This window comes from Neovison vison, chromosome 4 (genome assembly GCF_020171115.1).
Source record: "Neovison vison isolate M4711 chromosome 4, ASM_NN_V1, whole genome shotgun sequence".
In the NCBI taxonomy this organism is placed as follows: Eukaryota; Metazoa; Chordata; class Mammalia; order Carnivora; family Mustelidae; genus Neogale; species Neogale vison.
In genome coordinates this window covers 77,024,902-77,040,329 of record NC_058094.1, presented here as the reverse complement: position 1 = coordinate 77,040,329, position 15,428 = coordinate 77,024,902, and the positions used below count along the sequence as shown (strand labels likewise).

The following is a 15,428-nucleotide window of genomic DNA, read 5'->3' as shown; positions in this document are numbered from 1 at the left end:
AAGAATCTGCCAAACTTTTGTCCAAGAATTTTCCAGAGGGAAAAACAATAGGTCATATGTTTATATCAACATCTGTTCTGTACCTACATATCTATAGCTATCTATATTGTCTATCTGGATTTACAATAGAAATTGGATCACACAGTTATGAGACCAAGAGGTCTCATGAACTGCTGTTTACAGTTTGTAGAACCAAGAAAGCGAGTGTTGTAATTTAGTCCTTAGTCCAAAGGCTTGAAATGGAAGGAGAAACCAATGGTGAAAATCTCTGTCTGAGTCCAAACATTCGAGAACCAGGAGCACCGAGATTTTAGAGCAGGAGAAATTGAATGGCTCAGTGCAAGCAGAGAAAAAATTGACTTTTTTCGTCCTCTACCTTTTTTTCTATTCAGGCCCTCAATGGATTGGATAATACCCACCTGCTTTGGTGGGAATGATCTTTACTCAATCTCCTGAATCAAATGCTAATCTCTTCCAGACACAGCCTCAGAGACAAACCCACAACTAATGTTTAACCAGATATCTGGCTATCGCTTAGCCTAGGCAAGTTGACAAATATAATTAACCATCACAGTAGGTATAACACTTTACAGTTCCACTTCCACTAGTAGTGTGCGTTCCGGTTGCTCCACATCCTTGCCCAAACTTGGTATTATCTCTCTTTTTATTTCTTTTTAATATTAGTTAGTCTAGAGAGTATGTAGTGGTAACTCATGGTTTTAATTTGCATTTCTATAATGACAAATGATGCAGAACATCTTTTTATGTACTTATTGGCCATTCTTATATCTTCTTTTGTAAAGTTGATATTTAAATAGTTTGTGATTTTTTTTTTTTAAGATTTATCTATTTGACAGAGAGAGAGATCACAAGTAGGCAGAACGGCAGGCAGAGAGAGAGAGAGGGGAGGAAGCAGGCCCCCTGCCAAGCAGAAAGCCCGATGCAGGATTCGATCCCAAGACCCCAAGACCATGACCTGAGCCGAAGGCAGAGGCTCAATCCACTGAGCCATACAGGCACCCTAGTTTGTGATTTTTAATTGGGTTGTTATCTGATTACTGAATTATTGGAATTCTTTATATATTCTGGATACAAGGTCTTTGTTAGATACATGCATTTCAGATAGTTTCGCCAACTCTGTGTCTGGCTTTTCTATTTCTTTAATGGTGTCTTATAACAAGCAGAAATTTTAATTTTGAAGTTCAATTTATTTGTTTTATGGTATGTGCATTATGTACTTATGAAATCATTGCATACCACAAGACTGTGAACATTTCTTCAAGAAGTTTTCCAGTTTGAGTTTTGGTGTTTAAGTGTTTGATCAACATCAAATTCATTTCCTTTTTTCCCAAGTTTTTTATTTAAATTCACCTCGTTAATATACAATGCAATAATAGTTTCAGGTGTAGAATCTAGCAATTCATCGCTTATAAACAAAACTACAAATTGTAGTTTTTTTGCAATGACTTTGTCTGATTTTGTTATCAAATTCGTGACGGACTCTTAAAATGAGTTTGAAAATGTCAACTTCTATTTTTTTTTCAAGATTTTATTTATTTATTTGACAGACAGAGATCTCAAGTAGGTGGAGAGGCAGGCAGAGTGAGACAGAGACAGAAGGAAGTAGGCTCCCCACTGAGCAGAAAGTCCGATGTGGGGCTTGATTCCAGGACCCTGGGATTGTAACCTTAGCCGAAGGCAGGGCCTTTAACCCACTAAGCCACCCAGGCACCCCCAACAACTTCTATTTTCTAAAGGAATTTACAGAGTTCTATTATTTCCAATTTTTTATTTTATGGATCTTAGCTCCTATTTTATTATTTCCCTCTTTCTATGTTTTCCTGTTTTTTTTTTTTCAGTTTAGTGTATTTTCTTCCAGGTTATGAAGCCAGAAGCTTAGATTATTAATGTTAATCTTTTTTTAACATAATAATTTAAGCTATAACATTTCCTATATGTTTTGCTTTACCTGTACCTCACAAATTTTGATATATTGTGCCTTCTTTATCATTAAGTTTGAAATATTTTCTAATGTCTCTTGTGATGAATTCTTTGACCCAAGTGTTGAGTTTTTTTTTTTTTAACTTTCTAGCACTTGCTGATATCCTATATATTTTTTTATTATTTATTTTTTATTTGAATCTGGTATAGTCAGAAAATGTCTATTTGATTTCAGTTATCTTAAATTAAATGAAAATTTTTTCTTCTTTATTTTAGTATCTTCTTTTAAGGATCTGAATATGTTCTTAATAGTTTTTTAAAAAACTTTATCTGGTAATTCCATCATCTCTGTCATTCTTGGTCCAGTTCCATCGACTGAATTTTCTCCTCCTTACACATCACATTTTCCTGCTTCTTCACATGTCTAGCAATTTTAATAGGATGCTTATTACTATTAATATTATATTGTTTTGTGTCTAGTCTTGCTAACTTCCTTCAAAGACTATTAAGTTTTGCTCTGGCAGGTATTTAATTTGCATGCAGATGAGCCTCCTTTGAAACGAGTTCTGAAATTTCACTGGGGTGAGCCCAGAACAGTCTTTAAAACCAAGTAATGGCATGGCTCGGATGTCCTCTGAATGCTCCAGCTGCTCAGCAAGGTTGCTTCATGCTGGCTGGCTGGAACCCCAAATCCCAGTTCCCTCTGTGCTGTATTTGGACAGAGTTCAGACTGCAGAAAACCCAACAGCAGTATACCACCTTTGCTTCAGGAAAGTGAAAGGAAGGCAGGCCAATGATCGCCTCCAAGTCTTCCTACTCAAGAAAGGGACTTCTAGCAATACATTTGTGGTGTCTACACTGTACCAGGCCATAAGCAATTGGGGAGGGCAGGCCAGGCCATGCGTGTGCTTTCTACATCATCTCCTTTTCTTTGGGACTCTGCAAATTCTTGTCACTTGGGTCTCACTAATATTTGAACACCTCCACACTCTTCATGCTCCAGGCAACTCTGCACTTGCCTGACCCTGCAAGTGTGTGCCTCCTTCAATTTACCACTATTGCTAAGGCAACCATTAGCCTCACTGCAGGCCTGCCCCCGCCTGCTTCAGGACCCTCTGAATGCCCACAGGTTGAAAAAAACACAGATAAGCATAGGGCTTACTTGGTCTGTTTTCCTTCACTGGGGGCCACTACCCTGAGCTCCCTGTTGTTCAATCCCTGAAAAATACTGTTTTCATTGATTTCATCAACGAAGCCAGGGTCCTTTCATACCTTTTGTTGAGATTTTTAGTTCTGTAAGGCAAGCGTGTGAATCTCATTTTTGTTCTTCCATTGTGCCCAGAGTGAAAATCCCCTAAACCCTCTCAAACATCAAAATAAATGACTCACAGATTTGTCAAGTGATGTTTAAAATATCTTAAAATATATATTTATTTATAAAATCAATAAAAAACTGACCAATCATTAAGCAAGACAAATTGTTCAAACTCACCCCCATTTAGTAATATGAGAATTTCGGTCCTAAATCCTAAATATATTTAAATATATACTTTTTTACCTTTTAGAACTGTTAGAGGATATGTGTTGTTTTAAGCAATATATATACATATATATATGAAAGACATAATTCTGTTTTATAATGTTATTTAATGTAGATGTTATAATAATAATAACTAATATTTTTATATTCTTTTACTATTTCAGGCAATATTCACATATGCTGTTTTTGCAATTTTAATGTAAAACCTGTAAGATATATATAGAATCACTAGACCAGGAAGATCCATGTCTTAATTCCAAATCATCATTAGACTAAATAAATGCAGTATATTTAAAAAGTTCTAAAGTCCTTCTGGCTTATTTAAGTTACAACATATTATAGAAGCTGCAAATCAGCCTATTAGGCTGAAAGAGAAAATTGAGAATTTGCATTTAAATAATACTTGGTCATCATCATTAGCCCTCAGGGAGATTCAAATTAAAACTACATTGAGATATCACCTTACACCAGTTAGAATGGCCAAAATTAACAAAACAGGAAACAACATGTGTTGGAGAGGATGTGGAGAAAGGGGAACCCTCTTACACTGTTGGTGGGAATGCAAGTTGGTGCAGCCTCTTTGGAGAACAGTGTGGAGATTCCTCAAGAAATTAAAAATAGAGCTTCCCTATGACCCTGCAATTGCACTCCTGGGTATTTACCCCAAGGATACAGATGTCGTGAAAAGAAGGACCATCTGTACCCCAATGTTTATAGCAGCAATGGCCACGGTCGCCAAACTATGGAAAGAACCAAGATGCCCTTCAATGGACGAATGGATAAGGAAGATGTGGTCCATATACACTATGGAGTATTATGCCTCCATCAAAAAGGATGAATACCCAACTTTTGTAGCAACATGGACGGGACTGGAAGAGATGATGCTGAGTGAAATAAGTCAAGCAGAGAGAGTCAATTATCATATGGTTTCACTTATTTGTGGAGCATAACAAATATCATGGAGGACAAGGGGTGTTAGAGAGAAGGGAGTTGGGGTAAATTGGAAGGGGAGGTGAATCACGAGAGACTATGGACTCTGAAAAACAATCTGAGGGGTTTGAAGGGGCGGGGGGGTGGGAGGTTGGGGTACTAGGTGGTGGGTATTATAGAGGGCACGGATTGCATGGAGCACTGGGTGTGGTGAAAAAATAATGAATACTGTTTTCCTGAAAATAAATAAATTGAAAAAATTTAATAAATAAATAAATAAATAATACTTGGGTTTGTCCCCTTCTAAATGTAAATTTAAATGCAGGGCATGGAAGTAGATGGGATTTTATAGGGAAAACCAAAAAAAGTCATTGCCCACCACCTTGATTCATCTTTTCCAATTTTTCTAGGTTAGAAAAACATAATAAAACATAATAAAAATAATGAGCATTTTTAATTAGATACTGTATGATCAGCCCTGTACTAAGTGCCTATTATAGAAGTTAATCTTCACATCAATGCATGTGGTAGGTACAATTACTAACCACTTTTACAGCTGTACAAACCAAAACTGAGGGAAATTAAGCATCTAGTTCAAGTGTATGTAGTTAATGAGTGACTGAGGTTGCACGTGATCCAACTTGAAATTCTGACTTTAAAGCTCACACTCTTAATCACTTAATCACTACCTCATAAAAGAAACCCTGTTTATGCTCTCATCATGTTGGGACAAAGTTTCTTAACTTTTCTTTGCCATATCCCTGCTTCTTTCAAGTTTCATAGGCTTTATTATAAACCGTGTATATGACCCACACGATGTTAGGTCAACTTGACAATTATCTCATGTAAAATTTGGAAAGAAGAAGCGTAGCCAAATCAAATACACAAAGAGGCTTATAACAGATTTGAAAAGATTAAAGTAACTTTTGGTTCCAGAAATTTCCAAGACTATGCCAATCCCCAAACCCTCAGGTCTTAAATTCCCTACAACATCAAATAACATGTAATGACCTTTCATGTGTACCTACAATAGCAGGAGTCAAGAGAAATAGCCAGGTGCCAGAAATAAAAAGTGGTAAACTAGATCATAGTTTTCTATCAGGATATCAAATAAACATGGGCTGCTGGCTCACTCTTTCACAGTTGAACCTGAAGAGACAAAAGACAGAAAAAGAAGAGGATTTGTGGAATTAAAAAAAAAAAAAGAAAGAAAGAAAGAAAAGAAAAAAAGACTGACGTAGGTCAGGACTCGTGTGTGGCTGCAACCTGAGCACCTGCAACCTGAGCACAAGACCACCAGAGGCAGCTTCAGAGGAAAATTTGGAAGAAAGCTCTAAACAACACTCTGGCCTCTTCCTGAGTTGTCTTAGGGTGATCATTGCTTCCCCTTTTAGGACAGAATTACCCATGAAATACAGACTATTCTGCATTGAGTAATAATCAGGGCAGGGCAGAGCCCCAGAATCAGTGGCCAGTGGGTGCCTGGATGGTTCAGTAGGTTAAACGTTTTCCTTTGGCCTCGTTCATGATGCCAGGGTCTTAGGATCAAGCCCTCTAATGGTCCTTGATTAGCGGGGAGCCTGCTTCTCCCTCTCCCTCTCCTTCTGCCTGCCACTCCACCTGCTTGTGCTCTATCAAATAAATAAATAATTTTTTTATTTTTAAAAATTTATTTTAAAATTTATAAATCTTACATAATTTTATATAATTTATAAACTTTATAAATTTATAAAAATTTTAAAAATATTTTTTAAAAATCAGTGGCCAGCTAAATCAGGCATTTATTACTCCAGGCTCTCTCTCCAAACCTCTTAGGAGGGATGAAGGATCTAGAGGACCACTGTCTCTTTCCATCCTTTTTTCTTTTAAAGATTTTATTTATTTATTTGAGAGAGAGAGAGACAGTGAGAGAGAGCATGAGCGAGGAGAAGGTCAGAGAGCGAAGCAGACTCCCCATGGAGCTGGGAGCCTGATGTGGGACTCGATCCCGGGACTCCAGGATCACGCCCTGAGCCGAAGGCAGTCGTCCAACCAACTGAGCCACCCAGGCGTCCCTCCATCCTTTTTTCCTAAGGCAGTGTCTGTGGTGTGGTCACGCATGGTAATGGCCAAACAGTAGTTCTCTGGTGCATGGGTCTCCCTGCCTGAGACTCATTCCCGCCTCTCATTGTAAACTCTCTGGGAGGGACTACAGATCAGAACTGGCCTCCTGCCCTCTCCCAGGGAACTTTGCCAGACAGAACAGATGATGTATGCACCCAAACTTGATTTCAGGAGCTCCAATATTTAAACACCAGATGAATACAAACAGTATAAAAGAAAGACAGCAAACTGAAATACATATAATACACCAAGCAGAATTCTGAGAAATTACAGTAAGTGTTATCAATATACATAAGATAACAAGGAAATTCACAATATGAAGTTGAGAACATGTGGAGCCCGCACGTAAGCTAGTGCTGCTGCGGTGGATGGAGGATTATTACATGAGGAAATGGCTGGAGGTGCACCTGGGTGGCTCTGACTGTTGAGCGCTCCACTCTTGATTTTGCCTCAGAACATGGTCTCAAGGTCATGAGATCGAGCCCTGCATTGGAATGTGTTGAGCATGGAAACTGCTTAAGATTCTCTCTCTCTCTTTCTCTCCACCCGCCCCCCGCCCCTCCTCCCTCTCATGCTCTCTTTCTCTCTAAAGAAAAAGATGGGGTGCCTGGGTGGCTCAGTGGGTTAAAGCCTTTGCCTTCGGCTCAGGTCGTGGTCCCAGGGTCCTGGGATCGAGCCCCACATTGGGCTCTCTGCTCAGCGGGGAGTCTGCTTCTCCCTCTCTCCCTGCCTGCCTCTCTGCCTACTTGTGATCTTTGTCTGTCAAATATATAAATAAAATCTTTAAAAAAAAAAAAAAAGGAAAGAAAGTAAGAAAATGGCTGCCAGTCAATACTCAGATGCACACAAAAATACTTAGTTACCCTTCCTACGATACTCAGCACTTCAGTGATCTGTAAAAAGTTTGTTCATTGACTTATGAAGAATGTGCTCTTTCTGAGCAGTGTGAAAAAGAGTTACCCTTGAAATTTTTCAAAAATGGTTACCTATATCCTCTACATTGGGGGAGAAACTCCAGGCTGAGAAGTCAACATAAAACTGCTCTTTTAGGGGTGCCTGGGTGGCTCAATCAGTTAAGCGACTGCCTTTGACTCAGGTCATGATCTCAAGGTGTGAGGATCAAGCCCACACTGTCCAGCTCCCTCCTCTGCGGGGAGTCTGCTTTTTCCCTCTCTGTCTATGATCTGGCTCACTCTCTCTCAAATAAATAAATAAATAAGTAAATAAATTTTTAAAAATAAATAAATAACTGCTCTTTCACCAGTAACATCCCTGGAAAGCCTGGCGGAAGAAAAGGCAAAACTGCTCCTGTAATGCAGACTTCATGCCTAACAGACAAACCCATCCTGAAGATACCGCGTACAATAAAACATGGTGACGCACTTGAACAAACAGGAACCATGAGTGAGCCAGCAGGCTTAGCACTACAACAGCTTACTTTACAGAAGCAAACTGAAAGATGGTTTTAAAAACTATGTTGAGGGGTGCTTGGGTGGCTCAGTGGGTTAAGCCTCTGTCTTTGGCTCAGGTCATGATCTCAGAGTCCTGGGATCCAGCCCCTGCATCGGACTTTCTGCTGAGCAGGGAGTCTACTTCCCCTCCTCTCTATGCCTACCTCTGCCTACTTGTGATCTCTGTCAAATAAATAAATAAATAAATAAATCTTTAAGAAAAATAAAATAAATAAAATAAAAACTATGTTGAAAGTAACAGAAGGCTTGAGACCTGAGAAAAGAATAAAAGTGTTCAAAAGGAACATTTTAAAGAATGCCAGGGATAAAACATATAGCTACTAAAATTAAAAATTAAATTGACTTATTAATAGCAATTAATATTATTATTAGAAATAGCTATAAAGTTAGTAAAATGACCCCTAAACCCAAGGATTTATTAGGATGAAATTGGGACAGAAAGTTGGAGACAGAAAGGAAGAATATCTATATAACTAGAGTTGGGGAGGAAGACACTGGAAATGATTGAGGAAAACAGTACATTTCAAAAGAGAATGACGATTTTCAAAAATTACTAGAAGAAAAGCCTTAGATTCCAGAAACACAAGAAGTTTTAAGATTTGAAAATATTCAGTTAGAATATGGTACAAATGATAAAATAAAAAAATATTAAGGAAGCCAGAGGGAAAAGACAGAAACAACTACAGTTTACCCTTGAACACAGGTTTAAATTGCACAAGTCCACTGATAATATGGATTTTTCTTTGGATAAATACAGTACTATAAATGCATTTTCTCTTCTTTATGATGTTCCTAATAACATTTTCTTTTCTCTGGCTTACTTTATTATAGGAGTACAGTATATAATAGATATAACATATGAAATATGTGTTAAATGTCTGTTTATGTTGTTGGGAAGGCTTCCGATCAACACAGCTCTATTAGTAGTTAAATCTGGGAGGGAGTCAAAAGTTACACACAGATATTTGACTGTGGGCGGGGTCAGTGACCCTGACCCCCACACTGTCCAATGGTCAACTATTCCAGCTAATTCTGCACAGCTTTAGGAGGGGATCTTCAAACTGCTGAGGGGAAATACCTCACAGATGGATCTCTTCATCTGTATTAGTTCGCTAGGGCTGCTATAACAAAATGCCAGCCTGGGAGACTTAAACCTCTCTCTGTCAGTGTATCTCAACCTTGCCTATGTCCGAGACAGTTTAAAAGAGGATCATTAACTAGTTTACTCATTCGGCAAACATTTTATTGCCATCTTAGACCAGCTACTACTAGGTATAAGTGGTACAAAGATAAATAATACAAGCTACAGTTTTGTGGAGATCACCCATTTAAAAAGGGTTAGAAGGCTCCTGGGTGGCTCAGTAGGTTAAGTGTCTCTCTTTGGCTCAGGTCAGGATCTCAGAGTCCTGGGATCCAGCCCCACATTGGGCACCCTGCTTAGCTGGGAGCCTGCTTCTCCCTCTGCCTGCAGCTCCCCCTGGCTGTGCGCTTGAGTGCACTCTCTCTTCCTCTCTCTGACAAATAAAATCTTATAAATAAATAAATATAAATAAATAATAAATAAATAAATGGTGCTAGAAAGGCATTCTTTTTTCCTCCATGCATTTCACTCCCCCAAATAGATTAGGAATTCTAAATCTTCTCCCTCTAGCACACAGAAGAAACACCTAGGCATCTGTTAAAATGCAAATGCTAGTTCTGCATTTCTTTTCTTTTTTTTTAAGATTTTATTTATTTATTTATTTATTTATTTATTTATTTGTCAGGAGAAGGGGAGAGAGAGCACACAAACAGGCAGAGAGGCAGAGAAAGAAGCAGTTTCCCTGTCGAGCAAGGAACCCAATATGGGACTCGATCCCAAGACTCCGGGATCATGACCTGAGCCAAAGGCAGCGGCTCAACCCACAGAGCCACCCAGGCGTCCCTCTTCTGCATTTCTAATAAGCTCTCAGAAGACACAGAGCTGTTGCTGTTGGTCTTTGGCCCATACTTTGAATAAAAAGGTCTTTTTTCAAGCCACCATGTATTTCTTTGCTATTGTGGTATTCTGATTCAAGCATTATGAAGTGCTTTACTTTAGGAATGTAGTTACAAATGTTCTATTTGACAAAATGATAGTTCTGCTCTGTTTCCTTTATAAAATTATTCCTGTCAACCTTACTCTATCCAGCTGAATTAGCACAATCTATGTCACTTAACTAAACTGGCATTTTCTGTAAATTATTCTCTTGGATAACACAGAGAAAATTATTTTGCTTCTGAGTACCTTGCATTTTCCTAATTATATTGCAGGTCCATGCAAGAACGAGTCCCATTTCAATGGTAGGATGAAACCAGAAGAATGCCAGGCGTGTACCAAAACCCTGGAAAGAAAAAGACTTTTGAAAATTATGTTTCTTTCAGTTGTTCTGTCTTTTCTCAACAGCCTCTATTCCAGACTTTTCCCCATCTCTCTCTCTAGGACTCTGGGAAGGAAACGTTCTTGTTCGAATTGTTACTCAAGACCATCTTACTGTGCCAAACCAGAACATTTTCAGCTGTCCTTGCATCTACATTCAGAATATTCTAGAATTAGCTTTCCCCTACACATTTTCTATTGTTTGCGTCCAGATGAAACCAGTTATTTAGCAGTGACATTTAATAACAAATTTCACTTATGACTCAAATTTTTACTTTAAAGTTTAGTCCATATATTCCATAGTATGAAGATTAAAAGTTATAAAGTTTTAAAAATGCTTTCAAAAGTAAGCTAAGGGGCATCCAGGTGGCTCAGTCAGTTAACTGTCCCACTCTTGATTTCAGCTCAGGTTATGATCTCAGGGTAATGAGATTAAGCGCTAGGTCAGACTCTGTGCTGAGCAGGGAGTCTGCTTTTCTCCCTCTGCCTTCCCCCACCCATGCTCATGCACCTATGCTTTCCCTCTCAAATAAATACATAAATCTTAAAAAAAAAAGGTAGCCTAAGTAATTAAATTGGAAAGTACCAATTTCCCACAGAATGAATATGTCTTCCACAAAAGCATTGTAATTTTCTGTCTCCATTTCTCTTAGTCAGCTATTCTGTATGACTATAGGATATATAGGTGTATATACACATATATATGCCATATATATGGCGTATGGCATGTATATGATGCAGTGATAATACATACACAGGAATAAAAGGCAAAGGAGGATCGAGAAAGGGGATATGTGAAGATAAAAAGTTGCTCCAGCAAATAAAAATGAAGGAATTGAACAGGGTATGCCTCACCTAGGGAAGATGCTTTCAAAAAAAAGGGAAGAGTCAAGATTAATGCAAGATTAATGCAGATTAATACAAGAGAATTGATGAAACATAGTGACTCTAGTTTATAGTAACTCGTAGATAATTAAGACTTTAAAAAGAAAACTTTGATTTTCAACCCAGTTAAGTTGCTGAATATAACAGGTTAATGAAGAAAAAAGCAAGATTAAATACTACAGTATAAAGCTACTTTTTGTAGCCTTTGTCAAATAAGAATTTTTCTTGAGTTCTTAACTCAGGTTTAGGTATAGAGTAAGTACTCAATAAATATTAGCTATTTTTTATAACCAGCTAAATGGTTTTCTTCTATATTTTTCCATACTTATAATTTGATGCTTTTAGATTTATTTTTATTTAGAAATTAATCTTAATATTTAAGCAGCATTGATGGAATCAGACCATATAATTCCTATGATTCTTGGATTTCTATATACAAATTTCTCATCTGTCTCAAAAAAAGAAAAGATTCCATTAATCACCTCATAGCCTGGTAATAAGAGCTAAATGTAAGAAGAGCAAGAACTAACCTCTTGGAGTTGTCACCAAAAACATTGTCGTCATTGGACATGTAGATTTGGGCAAGTCTATTGCTACTGGTCCTCTGATCTATATCGAAAAATTTGAGGAGGAGGCTGCTGAGATGGGAAAGGGCTTCTTCAACTATGCCTGGGGTTGGATAAACTGAAAGTGAATGTGAATATGATATCATCATTGATATTTCCCTGTGGAAATTCGAGAACAACAAGTATTCTGTGACCATCATTGATGTCCCAGGACACAGAGACTTTATCAAAAATATGAGTACAGGCATATCTCAGGCTGACTGTGCTGTTGTGATTGTTGCTGCTGGTGTTGGTGAACTTGAAGGCGGTATTTCCAAGAATGGGCAGATTGGTGAACACGCCCTTCTGGCTTACATACTGGGTGTAAACCAACTAATTGCTGATGTTAACAAAATCGATTCCACTGAGCCATCCTACAGCCAGAAGAGATATGAGGAAATCATTAAGGAAGTTAATTTAACACTTACATTAAGAAAATTGGCTACAACCCCAACACAGTAGTATTTGTGCCAATTTCTGGTTGGAATGGTGACAACATGCCGGAGCCAAATGCTAAGAGGCCTTGGTTCAAGGGATGGAAAGTCACCTGTAAAGATGGAAATGCCCATGGAACCACACTGCCTGAAGCTCGGGATTGTGTCTGCCACCAACTCATTCAACCGACAAGCCCTTGCATCTGCCTCTCCAGGACCTCTACTAAATTGGTGGTATTGGTACTGTTTCTGTGGGCCGAGTAGAAACAGGTACTCTTAAACCTGGCATGGTGTTCACCTTTGCTCCAGTCAATGTTACAACTGAAGTCAAGTCTGTTGAAATGTACCATGAAGCTCTGAGTGAGGCTCTTCCTGGGGACAATGTGGGCTTCAATGTCAAGAATGTATCTGTCAAAGATGTTTGTAGTGGGAATGTGGCTGGTGACAGCAAAAATGACCCACCAATGGAAGCAGCTGGTTTCACGGCTCAGGTGATAATCCTGAACCATCCAGGCCAAATCAGTGCTGGATATGCACCTGTGCTGGATTGTTTGCAAGTTTGCTGAGCTGAAGGAGAAAATAGATCAACGTTCTGGAAAAAACCTGGAAGATGGTCCCAAGTTCTTGAAATCTGATGATGCTGCCATTGTTGATATGGTTCCTGGCAAGCCTGTGTGTGTGTTCAGAGCTTCTCTGACTATCCTCCTCTGGGCCATTTTGCTGTTCATGACATGAGACAGATGGTTGCCATGGGTGTCATTGAAGCCAGGGACAAGAAGGCAGCTGGAGCTGGCAAGGTCACCGAGTCTGCCCAGAAAGCTCAGAAGGCTAAGTAAATAATATCCCCAATACCTGCCACCCCAGTCTTTTTTTTTTTTTTTTTAAGATTTTATTTATTTATTTGACAGAGAGATAGAGAGCACAAGTAAGCAGAGCAGCAGGCAGAGGGAGAGAGAGAAGCAGGCTCTCCGCTGAACAGGAAGCCCGATGTGGGGCTCGATCCCAGGACCCTGGAACCATGGCCTGAGCCGAAGGCAGCTGCTTAACCAACTGAGCCACACAGGCGCCCCCACCCCAGTCTTAATCAGTGGTGGCAGAACAGTCTCAGAACTATTTGTCAATTGGCCATTTAAGTTTAATAGTAGAAGACTGGTTAATGATAACAGTGCCTCGCCAAACCTTCAGAAGGAAAGGAGAGTGTTTTGCGGACCATTTGTTTGTGCGTACGGGGGGAGCAGTTTTAAGTTATTAGTTTTTAAAATCAATATTTTTTAATGGAAACAACTTGACCAAAAATCTGTCACAGAATTTTGAGACCCATTAACACAAAAGTTTAATGAAAAAAAAAATAGAATGAGAAAGACATTTCTCTTTGTTAATAACACACCATGGGTCACTCAAAACAACTTCACTGACTGCCATATGTGCAAGAAGGATCCTACAAAAAGATCTGAAGAATAGTAAGCAAAGGAGGACACAATTATGCATCATGAGGGTGTTTCCTTTTTCCATAAACACAAATGGATTTGTCCAGGGTGTTTTCTTTAAATGCTTTAAATGCACATTTTAACAGAATACTAAACTTTATTTGGCTGGTAACTAAAATTTATTCTCTATTTATTGATACAGTGCCATCTACAGTTTTTGTTTTTTGGTTTTCGTTTTTGAAGATTTATTTAGTTATTTATTTGACAGAGAGAGAGAGAGAGAGATCACAAGTAGGCAGAGAGAGAAAGGGGGAGGCAGGCTCCTTGCTGAGCAGGGAGCCCCATGTGGAGCTCAATCCCAGGATGCTGAGATCGTGACCCGAGCCGAAGGCAGAGGTTCAACCCACTGAGCCACCCAAGTGCCCCTACAGTTTTCTTTTTTATTCTCACTTTCATTTACTTTGAATTGTGATCATTTGGAAGTTCCACAAAATAGACCCTAACAAGTGAAACTTAGGCAGACAGATGATTTCAGTGAGTTATCCAGAATCTCAGCAGGTAGGTGGTAACTCTGGGTCAAACTTCCTAATGCTACACCAATGCTCTGGTCATTAAACAATGCTGCTTTTTCTTGGGATTTGTTTTTTCTTTTATAAGAGTTTCTGCTATTAGATATACTGCCCTTATGAAATCCACCTACCTAATGGGGCTAGAGTTTTCAGATTTTATAAAATTAACATTTTATAAAACTAAACAATTAAAATATTTAAAAATTAAAATTAACAGTAATGTTTCATAAAAATAACATCATAATGTTCATACAGGGCCTTGAGATAAAGGATGATACCATATAAATGAGTATTCTCAGCTCTGGTTAAGGATTAAAATCATCCAAGGGAATTTTAAAGTATCTCAATGTTTGAGCTGTCAGTACTAAAACCAAACATCTTGCAGAGCAATGTGGACATAAGTATTTCTAGAAGCCTCCCTAGAAGAGTCTGTTGCGCAAAGAAGGATAACTACCACCATAGAGAGTATCTGTGTTTGGTAAAGAATGTGTTCTATAGGACAGTACAATCCATTGTTACCACCAGCAGAGGGCCTGCTATGCCTTACACAAAAGCTTAAAGAATGTGAGTGATTTAAAGCTCAGCTCTCCATTAAACCCTTGTTCTGACATCATGGGCCATCAAGGTCTATACTTGGGTCATCAAGGTCTATACCGCATTCTAATCAGAAAGCATGCAGAAGCCACCCAACACAGCATGATACCAAACAGCTGGCTATTGCAATAATTTTACCGAGAAGCTGTAAATTTTCACTTTGAAACCCATCGTATCTGGCAATTCAGGCAAGTTTTAGGAAAGGCCCTTGAAATAAAATTGATGCCTAATTAAGTGCCTTTTGAAGGCCAAAAGCAAAGCAAAGCTAACGGACTCTATTTTTTTTTCTTAACAAATCTGTGTACATATTTGTCGTTTACTAATTAATTTTAATAGGTGGCTTGTCTTCCAGCAACATGCTTAAGTAAGAGAGCCCAGAAGAATTATGTTTGCGTATGTTTCACTTATGATACTTGTTGCATTTGTGTCTGTGGGATTCTAATTTATAGAAGTGACTGAGTTAAGATACAGAGAATTCAATGGCATTGAAAGAATTTATTACTTACATTTCCCAAGAGGAGGAGGCATGC

The 15,428-nt window shown here is 38.6% G+C and overlaps 1 pseudogene; it reads left to right on the top strand.

Annotated features, from left to right (window-relative positions):
- Window positions 1–13,160, top strand: part of LOC122905347 — a 31,426-nt pseudogene extending 18,266 nt beyond the window's left edge.
- The last annotated feature ends 2,268 nt before the right edge of the window (window positions 13,161–15,428 follow it).